A 27623-nucleotide genomic window follows, 5' to 3' on the forward strand; every position below is an offset into this window, starting at 1 on the left:
GGAAGTCCGAGGAGAGCACTGCCTTCAGTGGCTTCTGGATCAGGCCCTAGTCTCTTAGTGAACCCTGAACATGTACGTGAACAGACTGATCCTAAGTGGGACTGGGATTCTGCTCCAGAGCCCACTCCCCTTCTCTTTGAAGAGATTACTTTGCCGGCCTTTGCAGTAGACGGTACATCGTCAAATCCTTCCTCTTTGATGCATTTTGCTTACCTTCTCCAGTGAGCCGTCTTGGGTAGCCATTCAGTGACTTCTTGTCCCTCTGCGGCTGCTGCCATGGAGCGGGCAGCCCTTATATAACAAAACCCTGCTCAAGAATGAGGAAAATCAGAGGAGTCATAAAAGCCAAGGATTTAATGCATTTAATTGTCTCATTATGACATTTATGGTGTGCCAAAGTAAATCACTGCTAATTGTCACATCACTCGGGGACCCCGTTTTTTGCTTGCATTAGTACAAACCGGATCAGAAATGGGCCAAGCGTGTCGAATTAAAATGTAAAGTTCAAGTCCATGCTGTTACTCAAGAATTTTGGATTTACGTAAATGAAAGTGCTGAAAACCTACAGCAGGCAAGTTGCAGGATTCCTGCTCAGACCAGTTGCTATCTGGCAGAAGGATGACCACTGATCTGCACATATTCATATGTTCCCACGAGACAGGCATCGCAGCAGGGAGACTCGGGACAGGCCTACACTAAAACGTTGCATCAGCACAGCTGCACTGCTGTAGCGCTTTAATGAAGACGCTCCAAGCAGAGGGGAGAGAGCGTCTCACGTTGCCTTAGTTAATCCATCACGCAAAGCGGGAGAACTCCCATCCACACAGCACTGTCTACGCTGGCACTTAGGTTGGGATAACACCATCGCTCAAGGGTATTCACAGCGCTGAGGGACGTAGTTCTACCGAAGTAATTCTGCAGTGTAGACCAGGGCTCTGTGCTGGGTTCCTCTGTAGCCTCCACTCGGTACGCGCTGCAAAGGATGGGCCACGTTTTCTGAAAATATTCATAGAGCCATAGAATTTAAGGCCAGAAGGGCCGATTAGCTCATCTAGTCTGACCTCCTGCATATTGCAGGTGACAGAATTTCACCCCCGCATTCAGCCCAATTAGCCTATGGCTGCAAGCCTGGCAGGGGTGGAAATCGGCATGCACAAAACATCATCGTTTTCCACTTGTGAAGTGGGTGGTTGCAGACACAGACATGCAGTTAGACTCGTAATTACCCACATTTGCACACACAAATGCCAGCTTTTACAAGTTTAAACAGATGCCACTGTAAATATTTCAGAGAGCCTTTTAGAGCTCCTTTGAAAATGGGGCCTTCTATGTATACATGTTAATACTGGCTCCACGCGTTATTGCAAAAAATCCCCACCTCTTTCAAAGAACCCCTGCTCGGTGCATTCTTCTCTGTCTACGAGGAGGGCAAAGACAGAGTTTTCCTTCTAAAGGAAACGAACATTGAGAGCTCTCTCTTCCCACTGGCACAATATATAGATGGAGATCCCATCTTGGCTTTTTTCACTCTGACTAATCTCCCCCATCTTCTCCTTGTACCATCCAAGTCATTAAGCTTTCTGTGTTCACCCGGATTTCGCTAACTACACACAAGCTGTTGACATAAAGTTCAATTTGCCAACGCCCAAGAATGTCAACATTCATTAGACGCAGAAGTCGCACTGTCGAACAAAGAACTCTTTCTGCAACATGCCATTTCATAATGGTCTTGTTTACATCGCTTTACCTCTGGTTCGAATGGTGGCAATTGTTGTGTTCTTGGTTTATGGAAGTGACTTGAGCAGCGCAGAGCATAATTATGGGAAAAGTCACTTTAGTCAGTATAAATCGACAACTGAGGGCCCATCTTTCATAGCTGACTTCCAAACGCAGTTATTTCCAGCCACACAACAGCAGCCTAGGCTACAGCTAATGACATTGACTCCAATGGGCTTTAGCAATGGCTAATCAGATGCTGTGTTAAAGCAAACATTGAAAGTGATTAAGGCCATTGTACTCCTGCACTATGACATTCATGGATTGTTTGTTACACCAGATAGAAAATAGCCAGTACTCACCCATTAAGAGCTTTGAGGTCATTATTCTGGCCACTCTCAGTGGTCAGTTTAATAGCACCAGATTTATCCTATCCTATCGGGAATCCAACGTCTATGTCCAAGTACAGCTTCAGTCTGACAAGTTCCCCAAAAGGCTGAGTGTGGTAAGAAAATAATAATAAAGGAAATCTTGTTAAATCCCCTGTCTACAGTTTCCACGATCCCGCCATCTACTCAACACAAAGCTGTGGTTAAATCCTGGGCCTGTTCACCCAACTGCAGAATCTGAGTAAATGCCATTGACTCAGGAGGAAAGGGCTTGTCGGCCAATGGCCAGTGACATCCCTGGAACTGCTTCTGTATAGCAGCCATTAGAGTATGAATAGATGGCCCTTCTTCTACCAGCACTAAGTACTGGATCTGTGTGAGGAGAGTTGACCTTACAAATAAATAGATCTGAAATGATCAAATCCACCTATATGCTCCCCAGAAATTAATGTTGATGAGTAGTGCTGGCTGACAATTGTTTGCCTAAGCTTTTTATTTAAACAAACGTTTTTTGTTTGTTGCTTTTAGACAGAGAATTTGTCCCTATGGCTGCACTTTTGTGGGCAGGTAAATCTGCATGTAGGAAATATTGGACCTCCCACTGGTCACTGGGCATTCTTCACTGGGCCGAGCGAGCCCAGAGCAATTCTGTAATTACAAATCAGCGTGATTGGCTGTTTTCTTTAGAAGTCACCTGTTGACTATGATGAAATAAAGCAAGTTTAAAAAACTCCTCCACTGTGCTCTGAGCCATGATGCCCAGCTCATGCTGTACAATCCCTCCTGCCATGGGAAGGAACAAGGAGCAGCTGCTCACAGCTGTACTGAAACATACCGATAACCACGGGCCCCTGCTCACTAGCAGTAGGCATCCTTCAGTCTCGAGCCCCTATGGGTTCACGCCCTGGAGAGGAAAAGCATTCACTCCGCTGGTTTTATGGCCATGGCTGAAGAGACCCACTCGAGAGAGACAATCTCTGCCACATCTGTCACATTTAAAGGTGATATTTCGACCCTTTGGGCTCTGCCTTCTGCGAGCTCTTTCTCCTCTGCTAAGCTGGACGGCTATCTTGTAACTCCGAGGACTAAGGTACAATTTAATCTTGAGGAGCTCCGCGTTCACAATGTTAACCCTGCAGAGGCAACAGAGGCAATAAAACTCTGCCAGTGGCCACAGCAACTAAGGAGAACAGCCCAAATTCTCTAGGACCCCAACCCCCACTTCCTTGGTTCCTTAAAAAGCTACTGAAAGTGAAGTACGAAGACATCTCTCTAGTGGCAGGAGCTCTGGGCATTTGAAAGAGCCCTCTTCCCTTATCCACTGTCCCACCCAAAAGGCACGCACCTATGGGGGGGAGGGGCTCTCAGAAGCTCCACACTGAGATTCCAGGTTATCCTGGCCCAGGCTGAGATACCCAATTGCATTCTGAGTTTCTGTCCTTCCCCTTTAAAGATCTTCTCTCTCCCCCCATGAATCAGGACCGGCCTTCAACCAACAGCGTCATGAAACCTGAAATCTGCTCTCTCAGTAGCCAACATGGGGTGACTGGGAGTTCTGCATTCTCCAGCCATCAGCCACCTCCAGTGGCCATTTCAATGCTCACTGTCCCACTGGTCTGCGCCCCCATTTTCCCCAACTCCATGCAGCAGATTCACAGCAGTCTCACTGCAATTAGGGCCTTGTGAGACCATGGAGGATGGGTGGAGGGTGTCAAGATTCTAACCAGCGACCTTCTCCAATCTCTCACGAAAACCATCCTTGCTGCCAGTCTGCTCCCTTTCAATACACGCCTTCCTGCTTTGCTCACCCAAGGATGTTTTCCACCAGGCGCTCAAGCAAGTCTCCAACAACGGGCAGTGTGACACCCAGTACGCAAACCTCCGTTGGTTTGCTGTCACTTCTTACCAGACCCTGGAGGGGCTGTTGTCGGAGTTTTTTCATTATTCCCATTAAGCTGCGCTGAATATACTGAAAACATTACCAGGAGACCAGATTGTATGTTTCTAATGTGACATGTATCTTTGTCACTATCTGCAGTAATAGACATACAAGTAGCATCCTAATAATAAACAATTTTATTTCCAGAGCATTTTAAGGCAAATAAAGATTCAGCGTAAAATTCAGCATTCATAGCCTCAGAAGAACCTTACGAATGCAGAGTGCTGCACTTCCGAATTACTATAGCTCAAGTGCAAACTTGAGTCCTGGCCCTGGGATCAGGTCCCTGCAGGCAGAGCTAGACCATTGACTTCAATACAGTTCCTCTGGCATATTTCGGCACCTAGTAAATTACCTGATTTTCAAAAACGCTGAGAATCCAGCAGCTGCCACTAATGTCAGTGGACCTGCTCCTGGAAGTAAGCATTGTGTGTTGATAGCAGTGCTCCAATCCTGAGTGGTGCTGAGGGCCGTTCATCCCAGTTGACTTCAGTGACTTCAGCATCTTACAAGCTCATCATTCAGTCCCTTTTTGTTCTCTTTCTTGCCTCGATTATTTCCCTAGTGTGAGAAAGGTGAGAAAATACAAGCACATAGCCCCATTGTCGGTCACGTACAGCATCCCCCTGCAAGGCCACGTTTCCAGCCCACGCCTTGCACTTTCAGGGGCATAAACGCTGACCGGGGTAGTTCTGCCATCATGCCATTTCTCACTGTGGATGCTTAATGGCTTGATCCTAATCCCATTGAAGTGGGAGGAAAGAATCCCATTGACTTCGACAACCTTTGGATTATGCCCATAGTGATCTATGCTGTGTGCCCGCACAAAGGGAGCTCAGTGGAGCTAGGCTGAAGCCCTGTAGCACAGAGACGGGCAATCAAGGGTATAACACCATCCTGCTAGAAGCCCAAATGAGACATGTCACACATTGTTACCAGAATTTCTGGGTTTACGCTCAAGCTGGCCTGAGGGTTCACATTTCCTTCGAGGGGTCAGCAAGGCCCCAGAACGTAACCGTGTACAGGTCTGATGCCCGCTGAGAACATTTCCAGTCAGTGCAATGTCACAGGCTGGAAAAGAACAGGCACCACCAACGGAGCTGGATTAATGCACCGGCCCAAATTCAGGGGGGTGGGAGCAAAATGGGTTTTGTTGGTTTTTACCAATGTGGATTTGCCATGACAAGGGGCAGCCGGGCCGAATTTGAGTGGCGCTGAAACCGTGTGGGCCAGGTGGCAACACCCCTCACTCAAGTGAGTGAAGTTCTTTCAGTTTGTGCACAAATCCGTGCCAGGGGATGAGGGGGCAGAGATTGTCCTCACTCCCAGCTCAGCCTCATGCTGCCATTCCCAGCAGAGCCCAGGAGAGAGGAGGGCAGCAGGTAAAGAAACACTTTCCTCCACAGCAGCTGTAAGCGGGCTGGGATGGGAATTTACTGCAGTGGCATGTCCGGGAGGGAACGTTACTGACGTATTTTTCCCCCTGCTTTCCATTTATCAGCTGTTTGTTGTTATTCATACTAGCAAGTAGGGGCCCAGAAGCATATGTTTGCCAGGGGCCTAGCAAGGGTTAATCCAGCCCTGGGCACCAACAGCCTCTGAGGGAAATGCAGAGACGGGGCGCAGAGAAGGAAGCCAAACCAAACAGAATGCAGAGCTCAACCCTGCCGAGCTTTACAGCACCGACTGCCCCGGTTCCCAAGCCCGGCTGAGCTGTGCTCGGCACAGGAAGGAGAGAAGAAAGGGGACTCGAGGTCTCCCATTCTGAGGCTGGCAAGGGGACAATTTCACACCTGGGGTAAATTACAGCAGCCTGAGGGATGTTCCAACCTCTGCCTGCTGCTAGGGCTGCCAACTTTCTAATCCCTCAAAACCCAACACCCTTGCCCCACCCCCACTCACTCCATCCTCCCCCCCCCGTCGCTCGCTCTCCCCCACCCCCACTCACTCCATCCCCCCCCCCCGTCGCTCGCTCTCCCCCACCCCCACTCACTCCATCCTCCCCCCCGTCGCTCGCTCTCCCCCACCCCCACTCACTCCATCCCCCCCCCCCGTCGCTCGCTCTCCCCCACCCCCACTCACTCCATCCCCCCCCCCCCGTCGCTCGCTCTCCCCCACCCCCACTCACTCCATCCTCCCCCCCCGTCGCTCGCTCTCCCCCACCCCCACTCACTCCATCCTCCCCCCCCGTCGCTCGCTCTCCCCCACCCCCACTCACTCCATCCTCCCCCCCGTCGCTCGCTCTCCCCCACCCCCACTCACTCCATCCCCCCCCCCGTCGCTCGCTCTCCCCCACCCCCACTCACTCCATCCTCCCCCCCCGTCGCTCGCTCTCCCCCACCCCCACTCACTCCATCCTCCCCCCCGTCGCTCGCTCTCCCCCACCCCCACTCACTCCATCCCCCCCCCCCGTCGCTCGCTCTCCCCCACCCCCACTCACTCCATCCCCCCCCCCCCGTCGCTCGCTCTCCCCCACCCCCACTCACTCCATCCTCCCCCCCCGTCGCTCGCTCTCCCCCACCCCCACTCACTCCATCCTCCCCCCCCGTCGCTCGCTCTCCCCCACCCCCACTCACTCCATCCTCCCCCCCGTCGCTCGCTCTCCCCCACCCCCACTCACTCCATCCCCCCCCCCGTCGCTCGCTCTCCCCCACCCCCACTCACTCCATCCCCCCCCCCCGTCGCTCACTCTCCCCCACCCCCACTCACTCCATCCCCCCCCCGTCGCTCGCTCTCCCCCACCCCCACTCACTCCATCCTCCCCCCCCCCGTCGCTCGCTCTCCCCCACCCCCACTCACTCCATCCTCCCCCCCGTCGCTCGCTCTCCCCCACCCCCACTCACTCCATCCTCCCCCCCCCCGTCGCTCGCTCTCCCCCACCCCCACTCACTCCATCCTCCCCCCCGTCGCTCGCTCTCCCCCACCCCCACTCACTCCATCCCCCCCCGTCGCTCGCTCTCCCCCACCCCCACTCACTCCATCCTCCCCCCCCCCGTCGCTCGCTCTCCCCCACCCCCACTCACTCCATCCCCCCCCGTCGCTCGCTCTCCCCCACCCCCACTCACTCCATCCTCCCCCCCCCCGTCGCTCGCTCTCCCCCACCCCCACTCACTCCATCCCCCCCCCGTCGCTCGCTCTCCCCCACCCCCACTCACTCCATCCTCCCCCCCCGTCGCTCGCTCTCCCCCACCCCCACTCACTCCATCCCCCCCCCCGTCGCTCGCTCTCCCCCACCCCCACTCACTCCATCCTCCCCCCCCCCGTCGCTCGCTCTCCCCCACCCTCACTTACTCCATCCCCCCCCTCCCCCGTCGCTCGCTCTCCCCCACCCTCACTCACTCCATCCCCCCCCCCGTCGCTCGCTCTCCCCCACCCTCACTTACTCCATCCCCCCCCCTCCCCCGTCGCTCGCTCTCCCCCACCCCCACTCACTCCATCCCCCCCCCCGTCGCTCGCTCTCCCCCACCCCCACTCACTCCATCCTCCCCCCCCCCGTCGCTCGCTCTCCCCCACCCTCACTTACTCCATCCCCCCCCTCCCCCGTCGCTCGCTCTCCCCCACCCTCACTCACTCCATCCCCCCCCCCGTCGCTCGCTCTCCCCCACCCTCACTTACTCCATCCCCCCCCCTCCCCCGTCGCTCGCTCTCCCCCACCCCCACTCACTCCATCCTCCCCCCCCCGTCGCTCGCTCTCCCCCACCCCCACTCACTCCATCCTCCCCCCCCCGTCGCTCGCTCTCCCCCACCCTCACTCACTCCATCCCCCCCCCCGTCGCTCGCTCTCCCCCACCCTCACTTACTCCATCCCCCCCCCTCCCCCGTCGCTCGCTCTCCCCCACCCCCACTCACTCCATCCCCCCCCCCCCGTCGCTCGCTCTCCCCCACCCCCACTCACTCCATCCTCCCCCCCCCATCGCTCGCTCTCCCCCACCCCCACTCACTCCATCCCCCCCCCCGTCGCTCGCTCTCCCCCACCCCCACTCACTCCATCCTCCCCCCCCCCGTCGCTCGCTCTCCCCCACCCTCACTTACTCCATCCCCCCCCTCCCCCGTCGCTCGCTCTCCCCCACCCTCACTCACTCCATCCCCCCCCCCGTCGCTCGCTCTCCCCCACCCTCACTTACTCCATCCCCCCCCCTCCCCCGTCGCTCGCTCTCCCCCACCCCCACTCACTCCATCCTCCCCCCCCCGTCGCTCGCTCTCCCCCACCCTCACTTACTCCATCCTCCCCCCCCGTCGCTCGCTCTCCCCCATCCTCACTCACTCCATCCCCCCCCCCGTCGCTCGCTCTCCCCCACCCTCACTCACTCCATTCCCCCCCCCGTCGCTCGCTCTCCCCCACCCCCACTCACTCCATCCCCCCCCCCGTCGCTCGCTCTCCCCCACCCCCACTCACTCCATCCCCCCCCCCGTCGCTCGCTCTCCCCCACCCCCACTCACTCCATCCTCCCCCCCCCCGTCGCTCGCTCTCCCCCACCCTCACTTACTCCATCCTCCCCCCCCCCGTCGCTCGCTCTCCCCCACCCTCACTTACTCCATTCCCCCCCCTCCCCCGTCGCTCGCTCTCCCCCACCCTCACTTACTCCATCCCCCCCTCCCCCGTCGCTCGCTCTCCCCCCCCCATCGCTCGCTCTCCCCCACCCCCACTCACTCCATCCCCCCCCCGTCGCTCGCTCTCCCCCACCCTCACTTACTCCATCCCCCCCTCCCCCGTCGCTCGCTCTCCCCCACCCTCACTTACTCCATCCCCCCCTCCCCCGTCGCTCGCTCTCCCCCACCCTCACTTACTCCATCCCCCCCCTCCCCCGTCGCTCGCTCTCCCCCACCCTCACTTACTCCATCCCCCCCTCCCCCGTCGCTCGCTCTCCCCCACCCTCACTTACTCCATCCCCCCCTCCCCCGTCGCTCGCTCTCCCCCACCCTCACTTACTCCATCCCCCCCTCCCCCGTCGCTCGCTCTCCCCCCCCATCGCTCGCTCTCCCCCACCCCCACTCACTCCATCCTCCCCCCCCCGTCGCTCGCTCTCCCCCACCCTCACTTACTCCATTCCCCCCCCCTCCCCCGTCGCTCGCTCTCCCCCACCCTCACTTACTCCATCCCCCCCTCCCCCGTCGCTCGCTCTCCCCCCCCCCCCATCGCTCGCTCTCCCCCACCCCCACTCACTCCATCCCCCCCCCCGTCGCTCGCTCTCCCCCACCCTCACTTACTCCATCCCCCCCTCCCCCGTCGCTCGCTCTCCCCCACCCTCACTTACTCCATCCCCCCCTCCCCCGTCGCTCGCTCTCCCCCACCCTCACTTACTCCATCCCCCCCCCCTCCCCCGTCGCTCGCTCTCCCCCACCCTCACTTACTCCATCCCCCCCTCCCCCGTCGCTCGCTCTCCCCCCCCCCCCATCGCTCGCTCTCCCCCACCCCCACTCACTCCATCCCCCCCCCCGTCGCTCGCTCTCCCCCACCCTCACTTACTCCATCCCCCCCTCCCCCGTCGCTCGCTCTCCCCCACCCTCACTTACTCCATCCCCCCCCCCTCCCCCGTCGCTCGCTCTCCCCCCCCCCCCATCGCTCGCTCTCCCCCACCCCCACTCACTCCATCCCCCCCCCCGTCGCTCGCTCTCCCCCACCCTCACTTACTCCATCCCCCCCTCCCCCGTCGCTCGCTCTCCCCCACCCTCACTTACTCCATCCCCCCCTCCCCCGTCGCTCGCTCTCCCCCACCCTCACTTACTCCATCCCCCCCTCCCCCGTCGCTCGCTCTCCCCCACCCTCACTTACTCCATCCCCCCCCCGTCGCTCGCTCTCCCCCACCCTCACTTACTCCATCCCCCCCTCCCCCGTCGCTCGCTCTCCCCCACCCTCACTTACTCCATCCCCCCCTCCCCCGTCGCTCGCTCTCCCCCACCCTCACTTACTCCATCCCCCCCTCCCCCGTCGCTCGCTCTCCCCCACCCTCACTTACTCCATCCCCCCCTCCCCCGTCGCTCGCTCTCCCCCATCCTCACTTACTCCATCCCCCCCTCCCCCGTCGCTCGCTCTCCCCCACCCTCACTTACTCCATCCCCCCCTCCCCCGTCGCTCGCTCTCCCCCACCCTCACTTACTCCATCCCCCCCCTCCCCCGTCGCTCGCTCTCCCCCCCGCCCGTCGCTCGCTCTCCCCCACCCTCACTTACTCCATCCCCCCCCTCCCCCGTCGCTCGCTCTCCCCCCCCCCGTCGCTCGCTCTCCCCCACCCTCACTTACTCCATCCCCCCCCCCCGTCGCTCGCTCTCCCCCACCCCCACTCACTCCATTCCCCCCCCCCCGTCGCTCGCTCTCCCCCACCCCCACTCACTTGCTCATTTTTACCGGGCTGGGACAGGGGGTTGGGCTCCGGCTGGGGGAGTGGGCAGAAATGAGGGGTTTAGGGTGTGGGAGGGGGCTCTGGGCATGGGGTTGGCATGCAGGCTCTGGGGTGGGTCGGGGATGAGGGGTTTGGGGTGCAGGAAGGGGCTCGGGGCTGGGTCAGGGGGTTGGGGTGCAGAGTACAGGCTCTGGGAGGGCGTTTGGGTGCGGGAGGGGGCTCCAGTCTGGGGCAGGGGCTTGGGGCGCAGGAGGGGGTGTGGGCTCCGGGCAGTGCTTATCTCAGGGGACTCCCCAGAAGCAGCAACATGTCCCTCGACTCCTAGGTGTCAGGGCGGACAGGCGCTCTGCACAATGCATGCTGCCTCTGTGCACAGACGCCATCCCCACAGCTCCCATTGGCTGCGGTTCCCAGCCAATGGGAGCTATGGAGCCAGCACTCAGGGCGGGGGCAGTGCGCAGAGACACCCCACCCCGCCCCCGGCCACCCCTGCACCTTGGAGCCAGAGGGACATGTTGCCGCTTCCGGGAGCCATGCAGAGCCAGGTAGGAACCTGCCAACCCTGCACCAACCGGACTTTTAATGGCCCAGTCAACTGTGCTGACCGGAGCTACCAGGGTCGCTGCTCGACTGGGTGTTCCGGTCGCAAACCAGACACCTGGAAACCCTACCTGCTGCCCATCGCCCCAAGGGGCCAGTCCCACAGCCAGGATAGCCAGAGTGCTGAGATGCCAGGGCCATGCCCATTATGCCGAAAGCAGTGCGTGTAGGGAAGTCGACACAGAACGGCTGTACCAGCTGTACACCACCCTGGGATTCTCCCAACATGGAAAAGCCCCTGGGCAGCTGACCACGCCAGCTTTGTGCCACCAGGAACCAGGCCCACTATTTTTTAAACTTTGCTCAACAATATTACCGAGCAGAACAGAATAGCTTCCTTTGGGCCTTTCCTACTCAGACTCTGCTGGGCCTGTCAACGCAGAAGCCAGTCAGCGCTCGCTGTGAGAAGACATCTGTCCACGAGGAACTAGACACCACATGTTAACTCCACAGAGACCACTGAAGAGCCAGGGGCTGGCAAAGGTATTAGTTCTTATCAGCCTGAGGTGGATGCAAAGTAGTGCCTGGGAGATGAAAGATTCTCTACCCCAGCAGCCGTCCAGACCCCTGACCCCCAGTATGGCTAATTTATTTATAATGTCAGGATATTGATGGAATAATAATTTAGGAATCGTACAAATCCAAACCGACAGAACCTACAATCAAAAGCAGTTAAATGTCACTGGGGTCTGTTCGTGAGACAAGGTGGGGGAGGTAATCGCTCTTATTGGAGAGAGAGACAAGCTTCCAAGCCATGCAGAGCTCTTCTTCTGGGCTGGGAAAGGTGCTCTGAGGCTGTTGTAATAACTGGGCCCACACATTTACCCAAATTGTGAGCTCAGCTGTAAAAAGCAAGTAGAGGTTCATAAAATGCCACAATAACATAGAACAACAAATGTGAGGGGGGGAAAGTACGAAAGCGAGACAAAACCACTGAATTCATCCAAACAAAAAAGCTGTCTGATATAACTCAAGAACTGTGCTGAAATCATGCCTGGCAAGCAAGAGATATTACGAACCATAAATGAATAAACCAACATTGGTATGACAAATATTCAGGCTAATTGTGAAGGAGGGATAGCGCAGTGGTTTGAGCATTGGCTTGCTAAACCCAGGGTTGTGAGTTCAATCCTTGAGGAGGCCATTTAGGGATTTGGGGCAAAAATCTGCCTGGGGATTGGCCCTGCTTTGAGCAGGGGGTTGGACTAGATACCTCCTGAGGTCCCTTCCAACCCTGAGATTCTATGAATGAGGCAATTGCTGTTCCACCCATCAGTCCCTTGAGAAAGGGATTTGGGGGGGGGAAGGAACGACCGCAGCAAGCTTCAACATCATGGCTGCAGCCATCTCCTGGGACCCTGGGCCTTCGTCATCCTACACCTAGAAAACGTCCGGGCCAGAGAGAGGGAGACAGATGGGCAGAGCAGTTGCCATCTGGCAGAATGCTGGGTTAGGAAAACATTGCATAAGCCAGCAAAGTCATTGAAATATTAGTGCCAGGGGGGCCCTGTTCTGCAACTTTCAATCACGGGCTAGACACGTAGCCTCGTTCTGAGAGACCATGCAGCCACAGAACACGTGTGTAATCCTAGTGACTTTGTGCACACCCTGGATGCTCTGAGAGGGGCAGCATGCTGCTTTGATCTCCATGTCACAGAGCTCAGCTGCAGGGACACCAGCCATGAGCAGAAGATTCAGGTTTGATGCTCCATGGTGGGCGGACGAAAGCAGCCCGAGTGGAGGAAGAGTGAGTCGTGGCTGTGAACAGCTCCACAAAACAGGGGTTACTCAAAGATAACCCCGGCCCACCCTCAGTTCCCAGCACTACCAGCTAAGTAGTGGCAAAGAGGGATAAAATGCAGGAGACAGCTTAGCAGGTATTGAAAACATTGTATGTATTATTTTTCTGTATAAATTAAATTAATTCAATTAACTACATGGAATATTTGTATGAGCCAATTCATTGGCTATTTTAGCAACTTTGCCAGTTTGCTGGCACATTAATCTCAGGGCAGGTCTTGGGCCGAAGGGCTTCCAACCAGGCAGGGCTGTTTGCAATGCACATACAGTGTGGTCTTAAAGGCTGTCCTTAACTTGCCCACTTGAACGCCTAGGTGCAACCCGGGGGAAATTTGCAGTCAGCACCTTACTTATATAACTGGCCTTAATACAAGGCTTATATAATTGCCTTTGGGATATTGTCAAAAACTTTCTCGGAACCCTTGGAGTCTACCTGCTCCTTCCGTCCTGTCAGTCCCATCACCAGCACTTCCTCAAAGAAAGTAATTAGCCTGGTATTTCTTGGCCTCTCATCACAGCAGCAGGATAATGTTTCTTTGCTAAACAATTCACTTTTTGTCAATAAAAAGATAAGTGGATTTGCTAAGCACCATAAAGTTTATAACACCGTCTGTCTGTCTGTCTTTGAGTAGCCCAGCTAATGCATAACCTTTTGTCATCACTGACTTCGTAAGATTAATCGCTGATACCAGAAACTTTTCTCAGTACTGGTGCAAATGTCACTAGTTTCCCAGTTCCTCCCTGGATTAGTAGCGGCGGTGAGTAGCAACTTGAGGGTTGGGTTGGAGTTAGCATTTCCCCAGAATCGAAGTAATTTCTGGCTCCTCTTGCAAGACAGAAATAAAATATCCCTGCTCGGGGGGAAACTTAATTGACAGGGAATTGACGTGTGTTCCCTTTGTGACAGTAATTAGTCTAGTAGGTTGGAAGCCATTAAAATCTTGACATTCATCATCCAAGTATAGAAGAATATTATATGGGCTTGTCTACACAGTGTGTTAGTGCATACCAAGCTGGGCTGTAAATTCTAGCCCACACCAGTATGTGTCACACTACCTGGCTGTGTGGACGCTGCTGGCATGCATTAAAAGTTCTCCTGGGCACACTTACATACTATTGTTTGAGCCAGGATTGGGTACAATGCCAAATAGTGAATAGCTAAGGCGTAAACTGGTCCCCGGTGTTGCTCTGGCATGTATCTGGCGGATCTGTCTGCCGGGACACAGGGAAAGACATGGGAGGTGTGATATGGAGCCCTGTGAGCAGCTCCTTTTGACTGAAGAACATCAAAATGTGATGGACGTTTCATGGTTATCAGTGTGCCCCAGGTGCTTGTGAGGGAAATTAAATGTATCGTTATGTTTGAGACCCCAAGGATGGTAGTGACGTGACAAGGGACGTCTGCCCAGCAATCCACTGTGATTTTTTACAGGTATTTTTCGGACAAATCTTGCAGGAACGCTCACTGGGTGCAGTGGGATTTTTGCCTGAGCAAGGACCACACAATTTGTTCCATCCAATGTGCTAGTCTACCAAATGTCCAACAGGAAAACATTTCTGATTGTCTCATTGTCAGTGCCCATCATAAACCCCAGAGCTAACCTGGCCCACTGTGTCGTCTCATGGAAGAGGTAGCCGAAGAACAGCAGGAATGCAGCCCAGTGATTGAAGGGTGGAATTCCTAGAGGGAAGAAGCCACTGAACCATATGGACAAATGTGCTTGGGGGGGAGTGAATGCAAAAACTCTAGAGCTCCTATGGAGTCACGGACTCTGAGCATTCTGCCCCCATACGGCAGGACTGGTAGAAGGTGGGCAAGGGATCCACAGGAATCCAGGCTGTTATTGCCCATAGATCCTGCCCAGATGGCTGTTAGAATTCCCCTCCACACGATCAGTAGCCTTGCAGCCATTGACCGATGGCCCCTGTCTGTGCTCGGTGCCTCTGGAAGAGGTGCTATTCTCCATGGCTTTCCCCATGACTTGCCTGCTCAGAGGAAGTGTGTCACGGAGCAGGGCTGCGCGGTCCCTGGCCTTTCTGACCCTGCCTGCTTTTCGCCATGCAGCTCCTGAACTGCGCAGGGACAAACATTTCCTGGCTGGGATAGTACTGGGCCATTCGAGCCAGGGAGCAGGTACCATTCATAGGGGTGACGAGTGCAGTTCTGCAGCATCAGGGTGAGGGGAGTGAGGCGCTGGGGACCTTGAGCAGCACCCCCTGCATGCCATGAAGCCCGGCAGCCCCCCAGGATGGGATGGCCCTGGGGAGGAATGGGAGCAGGGCTGGTGAATCTGTGACCCCCGAGTAAGAAAATGGAGGTTTCGAGTGACACAGAGGCTCCTGCAGACTGTCATTATGGTCACAGAGCAGCCCTGCTACATACCCCCACTCCCACCACCCACCGAGATTTGGCTACTGAGGCTTAACACAGGGGGAAGATTTGCCCAGAATGGAGAACAGGGACAGAATAAATCTGCATAAATGCAAATCAGGAAAATAGTTATTCCTCCTCATCTGCTACATTTTTTCCAGCTACTTTAAATTGAGAAAAACCCTGATTCCTTCAGGGCGAGTTGGGACTTAGTCTCCAGTCTGTGTTCTCCCTCCTCTCCAACAGACTCATCTATTAAACATTCTTGGTGCAGCAGAATTATTTCGGGAGCGTCTAGGAGAGATTAATAACGAAACTCTTGCAAATGCTAAAATCCTTTGGCCATTTGGAAAAGCAAACGACACCACACACTGAATGCAGATGAAGATGAATCTTTTAGTGTAATGAGGAAGAGAGGAAATGTGAAACAGCGCTACCCACAATGCAATGCTCTGCCAAAGCCTGTTGAAATGAACAAACCAGGATAACATGTACTCTGATCATTTCAAAGCATAAATGTTTGTGAAGGAACTAGCTGTGTATTTGGATTGGTTTGTATGCTCGCCTTTTTTTTTTTTTTAATCACCAGAAGCAGCACCATTTGCTTTGCAGACGGTCAACACATCTAAATGCTGAAGGAAAGGGAAGACATTCAGGTTTCTTCAGTCTTGCTTCTCGCTTTAATGGGGGGGGGGGCGGGATTTGGCAGAGGTCTCGTCTAAGAGCTGGATTTTCTGCAGCAGGAGAAGGTCCTGTCCAAATGGAACACTTCCAAATGCTCAACTCACGCTAGTTCCTTAGGCCTGCTCCTGCAGCCCCAACTCAGTGGGAGTTTTGCATGAAGAACAGAGGACATAGGGCTGGAAAGGACCTCCTGAGCCATCGAGTCCAGCCCCCAGCTGCTGCTGGCAACGCCGCCAGATCATTCCGTTCATAGACTTAGGCTGTTATCGATGCGGACGGGCTTCAGGATCAGATCCACCTCCTCCCTCCAGGATTACCGCTTTAAAGCTCATCATAGCCAGGACATCACATGGATGCAATGGGAACAAGAGAGAAATATCGTATGCACTTGCTTCCTGAACAAGGGTTTAGAATCTTCGCTCCTGTAGAGCACTGTGAGCACTAGCACATCGAGGTTTACCAGGGTAGCCTGAGGGGGACACCTGATTTTTGCAGTGCTGAAATTTAAAATAAAAGCGGGTTTCAGAGTAGCAGCCGTGTTAGTCTGTATCCGCAAAAATAACAGGAGTACTTGTGGCACCTTAGAGACTAACAAATGCATCCGAAGAAGTGGGTTGTAGCCCACGAAAGCTTATGCTCTAATAAATTTGTTAGTCTCTAAGGTGCCACAAGTACTCCTGTTATTTTTTTGAAAATAAAAGCGTTATTCCTTCCATCTTTTCCTAGCTGATTCAGCCCTTTTCCCTTCTAGTTTCATAGTCTCTCCCCCCGCACACCTCCTCGAAGAACAGTGGGAACCGCCTGTCCCATTTCCATGTAGGCATTAATATTTCTGCCAGTTCTAGGCCACTGCACTGGAATTTCCCTCTCTTGTGTTTGCAACATGCACATTCCTGCAGTTCTGAGCTTGCCCTGTGTTCACTGCTAACTGGAGCGTTGTGTAGGGAGCCGGGTTGGGCCCAGGATAGGAAAGGGGCAAGGTAATACTGGAGCAGCTTCTGTTGGTGAGCTGAGAAACTGCTCAGCAGGGCGAGGTGCCTGCCATTCAGACCTCCTCAGCCCCCAGCAGCCTCCAGCTAGTCTCCCTCCGCTGAGGAACTGGAAGAAGGCAGGAAAATGGACATTCTTGGGGATTTTTATGGCCCAACCGGAGATCTGGGCAAACCAGTGAATTCCTCAGCTATTTTAATGGCTGCATAAGTGCATTGTATATGCAGTCTGATAGCAACCCGTACTGGCTTGCTTTTGTCAAGGGCTGGAGAACGCTGGCATTGCTTAAGAGCAAAGTTTTGCTGTATGAACACCATTTGGATAATCCCCATGACACGTGTAAACCCTACACAACAAAAGCTGTGGGCTCTGTGCCTGGTGTCTGCACAGACTTAGCAGGAACAGCCTACACATCTGATTCAATTCTTCTTTGTTTAATCCCCTGGACCGTCTGTGAATATCAGCAAAAATCTCCTGAGCTTTCTGATTACACTGACAGATGAACAGCTTGTCAGCCACAGGATACGAACGCCAACAACAAATAAACTATGCCACGGGGTATCTTAAACATTGGATGTCTCTCTAAAATGATGCTCTAGCTCAACCGCAATATGTGGGCTTAATGCAGGAATCAGAGGGTGAGAGGTGGTGGCCTTTGTTACGCAGCAGGTTAAATCACAGTGGTCCCTTTTGGCCTTAAAAGTCTGTGCACCTATGGGAATGGTTTTAACAAGGATGCACATGCCAGTATCCGCGGCACACGAATGCTGAACGAACGCCCCCATTGCAGGACTCATGCATGTCCACCGAGATTAACCAGAGAGAGAGAGAAGGGAGCTCTGAACGTTGGGCTTCAAAACTGAGCAGAGAATTAGCAAAATGCTCCAGCCACCCTGACCGCTAGCTGGTTGCTGGAATGTGCTGGGAAGAATGTGACTGACCAGGCCTTCCATGGCTGACACCTGCAGCTGGGAGAGAAGTGATCACGTCAGTGAGTTCTCGTGACTGAGCCAGAAAACGTCCACTCCTGCCTTCTGCTATCACCAGTTCTTCCTCAGTCCTCCTCCTCCACTACTGCAGGGCTCTCTCGCGGGCTAAGGTGGCAGATCTGTTACCCTTTGCTGGGGCTTTAAGCCATTTCATGGGCTAGCTAGGATGAGATTCCTTGACCCTACATGCAGATATACCTTGGTGCCTCCCGGTGCACTGTACTGTGCCTCCAACTGGCCTGGGGAAGCCGAGACTTCCAAATGCATAATACTCTGCATTCCTATGGGGCTGTATTCCAAGGACCCCAATCAGCGTTACAAGTATTAATGAGGCCACAGCATCCTGGGAAGCCGGTAAGTTTTAACAACACTTTTTATCCAGATAAGTAATGAGAGTCACAGAAAAGGGAAGCGACTTTCCCAAGGTCACATACAAAATCAGCGAAAGAGCCTGGAATAGATCCAGGAGTCCAAACTCACAAGCCGCTGGCCTACCCACATGACCACACATCTGTCAAGTGCAGCAACCGCCGAGATAGTTGACAAGCAGCTTTTATTTAAACAGGTTAAACAAGGCAGGATTCAAACCTCCTCCTTTTCAAGGCTCAGGTAGCATCACTGGAGTGAGTGAGGATCAGTGGGTCAAAGCCAGTGCAGTCTGGGGGTGGATGCTGAGGCCTGTACTGTAAGGAAGAGGGGCAAACTTCATAACGGACCTCTGGGGCCATCTTTGCCAGGGAATTCTCATGGAGATTTTGTCCCAGAATGCCCCCTCCTGTAGGTTTTTCTTGATCTGGGAGAAGCTCCTCTAACAAATGAACATGAAACCAAAGACAGGTCACACACAAGATGTGTCAGACCCAGAGAGTCTATCTGACATTGATACCAGCATGCCCAGTACCCATAAATCCAGTTCCACAAACTGACCTGTTGACACTGGAAAGGTGGAGAGAGCAGCTTGGATTGTCTCAAGCAGCCGGAAGTAGATCATGCCTACACATACAGAGAAAGCTCATTAGAACTAGAGATGGTTTATTTCACGAATCAAAGATTCCCAAAGGGACAGAACTGCAAAGACAGCAAGTAGGACAGCCCAGGTGAGGCGGCTGCAGGGCCGGTGCAAGGATGTTTCGCACCCTAGGCGAAACTTCCACCTTGCACCCCCGCCCCCTCCCCAAGCCCTGCAGCAGCTCCCCACCGCCCCTCCCCCCTGCGGCAGCTCCCCACCCTCCCCCGTCCCGGGGAGCCGTGCGGCAGCTCCCCACCCCAGCTCACCTCTGCTCCACCCCCTCCCCGAGCCCTGCGGCAGCTCCCCACCCCCCCCGTCCCGGGGAGCCGTGCGGCAGCTCCCCACCCCAGCTCACCTCTGCTCCACCCCCTCCCCGAGCCCTGCGGCAGCTCCTCACCCCCACCCCCCGGCCCAGGGAGCCGTGCAGCAGCTCCCCACCCCAGCTCACCTCTGCTCCGCCCCCTCCCCAAGCCTTGCAGCAGCTCCCCACCCTCCCCCTCCGCCCTGAGGCGCCTCCCCCGCGGCAGCTCCCCCTCCGCCCTGAGGTGCCCCCCCGGCCCGGGGAGCCGTGCGGCAGCTCCCCACCCCAGCTCACCTCTGCTCCGCCTCCTCCCCGTGCACGCCATCGCTGCTCCACTTCTCCCGCCTCCCAGACTTGTGGCGCCAATCAGCTGTTTGGCACCGCAGGCCTGGGAGGGAGAGAAGCAGAGCGGGGCGGCGTGCTCAGGGAGGAGGCGGAGCAGAGGTGAGCTGGGGCCGGGAGCGGTTCCCCTGTGTGCCGCCCCCCCCCCCTTACTTGCTGCAGGCGGCCCTCCCCACGCCCCCCTGCCCTAGCTCACCTCCACTCCACCGCCGCCCCGGAGCACGCTTTAGTCCACCCCCAACCACTTGGCACCCTAGGCAGCCACCTAGTTTGCCTAGTGGTTGCACCGGCCCTGGGCGGCTGCAGTCATATGGACAACATTGTGCTAACCTCATCAGTCATCTCAGTTCAGACTTTGAATCAACATGGAGCAATCAGCTCCCTGGACGTAGTTTTCTCCATGGCAAAGAGAAATACAAATTACTCTGCCTTCTTCTCAAAATAGCATTGACTCTATTTAACAGAGTAAAAGATTGTCTAACAAGTGGCATGTTTCTAAGTGGTACTGTCACTTCTGTTTACCATACTTCCTCAGTACAAAAAGGTATTTCGGAAAGCAATTGATCACAAATTAGCTCGTAACATTGCATGATGGAATTTGAATTACTTTAAAAAAATAAATCTAGCTGCAGAAAAGCTCAAGAAAGTACGTGCAATTCAATTCTGGTATATAAAATAAAGCATAATTGAGTTGTGCATATATATCATATCTTGTGCATATAGATCTACTAGACAATTTTGTAAGCTGCAGTCACTTTGATTAAATTACAGCTGCTCATCCCAAAGAACCTGTTTGCAGACTTGCCAGTGTAGGCAAGAGGGTATGAAGAGTGGTATCCAACAAGCCACTCACCAGACTGGTGATCAAGCTAGGAAGAAGAAAAGGAAGAAATTCCAAATAATACTGAAGAGTTTCTGAGAACAAGAGTCCCATGATCAGGAGGAACCTGAAATGCTGTGCTGGCGCGGAAGCCCAGAAGCTCACACATACTGCAGCCCGGGTGCTCTCGGATGTTAACAGTTCCCACCGTTCGCGCTATCCAGGCAGCACCTTTGAAAAATCTGCTTATTAAAGAGTAAAGCTGTGCTTGGATTTGAGATTGACGTTTTCTTCCATTTTTAATATGGAAAAATTCATAATTAGACCCACAGATGCTTTCTGCATTTTAGTTTAAATATTTCTGTATACAAATATAGGTATGTGAATCCCTAGCAAGTTTACCAAGAAAGCTGCTTTTCTGGTAGGGTTCTCTCCTCTCTGGGGAGTGAAAGTTGCATGAATGCTGTATCGGGGCACTGAGATTTACTCTGAAGTCATCTCCTCTGCACAAAGAACAGGAGTACTTGTGGCACCTTAGAGACTAACACATTTATTTGAGTATAAGCTCATGGGCAGCCCACGAAAGTTTATACTCAAATAAATTTGTTAGTCTCTAAGGTGCCACAAGTACTCCTGTTCTTTTTGCGGCTACAGACTAACACGGCTGCTACTCTGAAACTCCTCTGCACAGGGTCTCCTGCTGCATAGGCTGAATTCTGGAAAGTAGCACAGAGTCAATCTGGTCTGTGTGCCAGGATTCTCCACAAGGGAGCAGGGAGCTGAGAATTTTGCACCCAGAGTAAAATTCACCCACTATGCAAATGGCCAACATACATTTCACCTTGTAAGTCCCACTTAAATCACCAAAATTCAGGACACAGGCTCCTGGGTGCTACTGATCCTCCTTTGCACATCAGATCTCTGGATGAAAAGCACTAATAAATGCTAAGTCCAATAGAGCAGTGGAAAGGATTCATATTAGCACAATGCTTTGCTATTCATAATTTACCAATAGGTCAAATAGTCCCAGTACCCACCTCTTACACTGGTTGATTTTGAAGCCACCAAAAAGGCCCTTGCAATTCTTAATACCAATTTGAGGTCACCGGGGGGATCCTGTGTTATTCGGACATGTGATGCGATGTTCACTTCTAATGAGGATCCACTCAGAACTCAAGCAGACTGAAAAACAAGCAAACATTGCGCACTCTGAGCATTTACAGAGAAGGCCAAGGGAGTCTCAAAGCAGCATATTAATGAAACGCCGTCCATAATTCTGGCCCCAGCCATTGTGTTTTACATGGCCTCAGCGTCTGCCCCCGGGCTTCTCGTTCTATTGCTGCTCTTTCAATGGCAAGGTCAGTGTCAAGGTCCCATGTGAGGAGTGTGTTTTTCAGTACGCCAAGAGCAAGCGTCGACTTTCCGCTTGAATTCCTTTGACTTTGGAGGAAAGGAAACATCAAAAGAAGAACGAACAAAGGAAGACCCCGTAAGAGAGCACAGTTTGTCTGTCCGAGCCTTGTTGAAAGTACTCTCCTTGCTGACTCCAAGGACAGCAGCTGCCCCTGCAGACAGGTAAGGGCTGTATTGAAGTCAAAGGGAGTTTTGCTATTGACGTCAACAGAGCCAAGATTTCACCCTAGAAAGGGAAGGTGCAGCACTGAAAAAGCTACACACAACTCAGAGTCTGCTCTAAACTCAGTGTGTATTTCCGTGTGCCGATCCATTCGCTTCCCGAAGTGCTGGTCAAATGACGCTTTTCAGGCAGAACGCAATGAAGTAACAGGACTCTGGGCTGTAAGTCTATGGTCACAGGCAGGCACATGATGGTTCCCTTCTTCTCTGAGAACAGGATTCTTGTATGTCTCACTAGCCCGTCACTCACAAAAACGAAGAGATGGATCAGGGAATAGGAGACCTCACGCCTGTGATCCGAAATAAAGCAGGCACAGTAGACCCCATTGTAAGCTTATAAACCTTGAATGTGTGCCTTTAATTTGATAAAAGCTGAAAATTTCACCATTAAAAAGACTGGAAATACTGTGATGCAATTAACTTCAGGACAGAGCATCCCCGTTGAACTCACTGGGCCTCATTCACCACTGCATCACCTTGCACACAAGTGTCACGCCACCGAAGTCTAAAGAGTCACACTGGTGAGATGCCGGTGACTCAGGCCCACTGTGTTTTTTTAAGGAGGTGGAAGCGCTTGATTTATAATGGGCCTGTGGAGTCGTTTAGAGCTATGCAAAGCGGGTGTACAACAGCAGACGGCACCAGCGCAGAGCAGTAACATGGTACATCCACGCTGACCAGTGTAAGGCGGGGCAGAGTCTGATCCTGCTCCGAGGGAGGTTCATGGCAAACTCCCATTGGCCCTCCTGGGAGAAGGAGTTATCACTCGTCCTGTCATTAACTATGTGTTCATTAAATATATGTTAATATTTAGTCCATTTAATTTCAAAGCAGGCCAGACCCCCAGCTGCCGTGAACTGGCATGGCATCATAGAGCTGTGACAATTCATATCAGCCGAGGATCTGGCCCAGCATCTGTAACGGCTGCCATCACTATCACAGCTGACACCCTGGGGAGCCTTGCACGGGCTCTTGAGAAGCTCCACTACCCAGCACTCCTCCTTCACCAAGGCCAAGTAGACGTCCACTGCGGAGACCTCCATTTCCAAGAAGCCCTGTGCCAAGCAGACCTTCCTCACTGAGAAGACCTTTATCACTGAGTAGACCTGAACCAAGCACTGGGTAGACCTGAACTTTCTCACCGAGGAGACCTGGGTCAAGCAGGCCACCTTCGCTAGGTTTGCCTGCTTCACCAAGTAGATTTTCATTACTGGTTTGACTTCCATTGCCACGGAGACCTTCTTTAGCAAGTCGACTTGTGCCAAGGAGCCTACCTTCTCCAAGAAGGCCTGTACCAAAGCACACCCTCTTTGCTGCTGAGTAGACCTTCATTGCCGATAATACCTTTACCAAGCGGACATTCTTTGCCAAGCAGACCTCCTGCACCAAGAAACCTTCATTACTGACTAGACTTTCAGTCCGGGGAAGAATTTCATTGCCAAGGCGGCCTATGTTGGGCATGCTATCGTTACCAGGAAGACCAGTGCCAGGTGCACCTTTCTGGCCAGGAAGACCTGTGCTGGGAGCACCTTCATGGCCTAGATTGGAGCCAGGAGTGCCTTCGTGGCCAGGCAAGTTGATCTCCTCCACCAAGGAGACTGTCATTTCTGAGTAGTCTTTCATTCTGCAGCACATCTGTGCCTGGCACATCTTGATGGTCAGGAAGCCCTTGAGAGGCACAGCCGCCTGGCCAGGCCCTAGTGCATTGCCCAAAGGAGCAGTGCTAAGCCCATCTCCATTGCTGAGCAGACCTGTACCCAGCCAAGAACACCACCTTTCCTGTCTCCTGGGAATATGGACTGCAGCACATTTTCCCCACGCTCGCCCCCATGCAGCAAATCTGTAACAGCTACAAGGGATATCATCACACAATCCGTGTTCCGTTCTAGCCAGCGGTCACGTCATTAGGACCACCTGGATGATTTTCTTCACTATCCTTTTACCTTCAGCCCATTCTGGTCAAATTTACACGTCAGTATTTCATAAACTTTCAGTTAAATAACTTTATAAATTGAGTACTTCTCCTCTCTGGAACATCTCCAGGGCAAGCTGAGAACCTCAGCAAGAAAACCCAAGCATTGCATTGTATATTATTTATATACCACCACGTGATTCTGCAGACATTGAAGTCAATGGGAATTTTGCCACCGACGTCAGTTGGAGCAGGTCTGGGGCCTGAGTATTTAGAGTTCAGTAGAGAAAGAGAGAATCCGTTCTGGGTGGATGTCCCTTCGGCAGAGCACTTATCTGTGGTATCCTGGAGGGGCGGCTGTTGCTGAACAGTAGAAGGGACAGACTCACAAGCCCCAGACCTCGCTGGGAAGTGGTGAGGCCTTCCAAAGCCCAGCATCGGGCTGGGTTCTCAAATGGAGCCAGAAGCTGTGAAGAATGGCAGAACGCAGACACTCTGAGCCTTCAAAACAAAGAGAGACTTGCCTAGCTAGCAGATGGCTTTGCGCCCTGGCTGCTTACTCCTGGAACATCATATAAACACAGGGAAACCTCTTCACCCCGTCTCCGGACTTTGCTGACTTTGGTCCAAGGAGGTTCAGGTTCAGCAAACCACAGACCAGGACAACGCACCAGACCTTCGACGTCTTCAGTCCTGAACCGTGCTGAGAGAACAGAGTCAGGAGCAACTGCTTTGACATCCATGGGGTCACCCTGGTGCGAGTGAGAGGAGCAGCAGACCCCTAATGTTGGGAGACTCAGAGAAGGAAAGTGGCATTTTAAACAGTGCAGGAAGGTGGGAAAAGAGCCAGAAAGACAGATCACATCACACTGCTCGAAATGTCCTGAAATAAGAATACTGTAGTTAAAGGGGCCCCAGCCAGATAAAACATTACACCTGTTAAAATAACGTCCGTCTCTACATTACAAACAACCTCCAATTGGCTTTTCACTCTTCAGGCTGCTTGGTTATTATTTGCATTTCACTCAACTCAGACAATGAGAACAGGCCAGTTGGTCTTTTTCAGCTAATCTGTTCCTAGTCAAAAGGAGTCCCCTGTCATGTCCTCACGCTATGGCCCCATGGTGCAATTTTGGGTGGCACACACTCTCATGGACTGTCTATTGATGTGAATAAATCTGTTTGCCTAGGAACTAAAAAAGCAAGCCTGGAAACATTTTGAGGTGTCTTAAGTTTTATGGAACCATTGGTTTACAAAGCTAAGACACAGGCCAGATTGGACCGAACATTGTTTCGTTAAAGAAAGACACTGTCCAATATGCATATTGCAGAGCTCCAGCACTGAGAAATAACATTATTTAGGTCACACTGAACAACTTCAGTGGTTCAAGAGACTTTTAAAAATCCCTTTATGACAGTCCCTGGCACAATGAAATTACATTTTAATTCCCTAGAATACCTTTTCCATTTCCCCTTTGATCAGCATGTCATGAAGCTCACTCCTGCTGCGGTGATTATTGCCCAGAAGAGAATGATGGAGGCGCACGCAGTTTTGACTGAAAATTGTGTCAAGTAAAATGAGTGGGCGTCTCACTGGAAGATGTGCACAGCGTTGACATGGGCTGCAGGGATGGTTTGCGGATCTTTTAAACTAGTTCTTGGAACGAATGCACAATGAAGCTCTTAACTATAGAAAGTTTCAGCAAATTTTTAGTCACTTTAAAAAACGAGGCCAGATCCTTATTTGTTGTAAATCAATGTAGTTCCATAGACTGCAATGGAGCGACACTGCTTTCTATCCAGTATCTTCACACAGTGGGCCGGCCCTCGGCCGCGTAACGCTACACCCCTCAGTGGAGCCATGCGGATGTACAGCTGCTGAGGATCGGGTCCAATTGTTCCAAAGTGGTTCTGAATTTATATTCTCGGCACAAAGCCTCTCAAAAATCATCCCGGTTATTTCTCCTCGGCGAGACGTCAGCAGAAATGTAACAAGGAAAGTCAATGTGAGTTTGACAAGCGAGACCATCGCTACCAGCTTTAATATTTAATTGTCATAGCTGATTAAACACTGGCACAGCCGTGAAAGGAAAACATTGTTTGACACTCGCTCTTCTAACGCTGGGTTACACTTTGCCGCAGTTGTCGTGGGAGCGAGAGTCCTATGGAGACAGTGACTTTCCGGCTCTTACCTGCATCCTTTGATCTTCCCGAGTGGCTGCCTAGAGCTTTCTTCTCTGATGCGGATATGAAGCAGCCGCCTTCCTGTCCCCAGGCTAACTGCAGGAAAAGACATGGTGTGAGGAGAGCAGGACTAACCCTTTTCCGAAGCCCCTGCACCAGCCTGGCCCCCTGAGCTCCATGGCAGATAGACGCTAAGCACAGGCAGCGAGTTATATGGGCCCGTGGTGTCCGTGCTCCACCAGTCTTCAGGAAGGTGGGCCCGGCTCCACCAATGTTTGGGCTGATATTTTCAGAGCCGTCCCGTCCAGAGGATGGACCGAGGCAACCACCTCGGGACTCGCACTTCAGGGGAACGTGGGGTCCAGGGCGGCCTGGGAGATTAGCGGGGGGCTGGTGCTGTCAGCAGCAAGCAACCTGGCCCCAGCCCACCCTCCGCTCTGCCTCTTCCTGCCCCTGCTCCACCCTGCCCCCACTCCACCCCTTCCCCCAAGGCGCCGCCTCTTCCTGACCCTGTTCCGCCCCACCCCTTCCCCCAAGACGCCACCTCTTCCCGCCCCTGCTCCAAAGTGCGGGGCCGGGGCAGTTGCCCCGGTCCGTCCTATGGACTGGAAGGCTCTACTTGGACCTGTTCCGGGCACCACCAAAAATTATACAAACTTGGCGCCCATGACGCTAAGGACTGGAAGGCCGACGAACGCGCTGAGGCCGGAGCCAGTTTCATTTCCATGGGAGCCCAGCCGCCAGAGGCTATCGAACCCCAGCTACAAATTAATTCTGCTGTCCCTGGGGGAAGGTTGCAGGGATGAAAATAATCACCTGCATTCTGTGGCTGGATTCCCTGCCAGGGTCCAGCTCCCGCGGGGATCCACAACGTCGCCGATTGCTATCTCTGACCCTGGGGCAAATCAAGTCCAATATTTATATGACAGATATAAACGCCTGTGTCTAGCCAAGTGCCGTCCGTTCATGGGTTTATGAGCAGAGCCTTCCAGTGGCTGCCAGCTCTACCATACAGAGCACCCCCCGGTGCTGGCGTTCGCAGGGGGGCTCCCAGCGAGCCAAGAGCCGTATCAAACAATTCCGAGCTCGAGTGCACCCTAGAACCTGGGTGCACTGTTGGGTCTGCCAAAGGCCTGGAACAATTTACATTTCAGATGGAAGCCAGAGGCGTTGCTGCTGTCTCCCTACGGAGCGTGATCCATAAACTCAGCATAAGAGACACTTATGGCTCCATTGTTCCTGGCCCTGCCTGGGTGCCCAGCCAGGGAGCCCTCTGCCCTTTCAAGGGCTGGCACCTTGGTTCCTGCAGCTTGCGTGCGGGGCAATAGCACCAAAGCTGCCCAGCATTGGTTTGCGACATCTTAAGACAAATTATGTAATGCTCCAATTTGCATATTCATATAGACCATAAACTTCTGCTTATGATCTGCAAATCCGGCCCCAAGCAGTGGCGGGGGCAGGCTGTGGCGCTGCACGGCCCCTGGCAGCCGTGACCAAGGAGGAGAGAGAAGGGTGGGCTCTGGGGTGTCTGAGGCAGATGGGTGGGGGAGGCTTAGGAGTTGGTGGGTGCTGGGGCGGGGTGGACCAGCCTGGGGGGCAGGGG

The sequence above is a fragment of the Emys orbicularis genome, chromosome 12 (genome assembly GCF_028017835.1).
Source record: "Emys orbicularis isolate rEmyOrb1 chromosome 12, rEmyOrb1.hap1, whole genome shotgun sequence".
Taxonomy (NCBI): Eukaryota; Metazoa; Chordata; order Testudines; family Emydidae; genus Emys; species Emys orbicularis.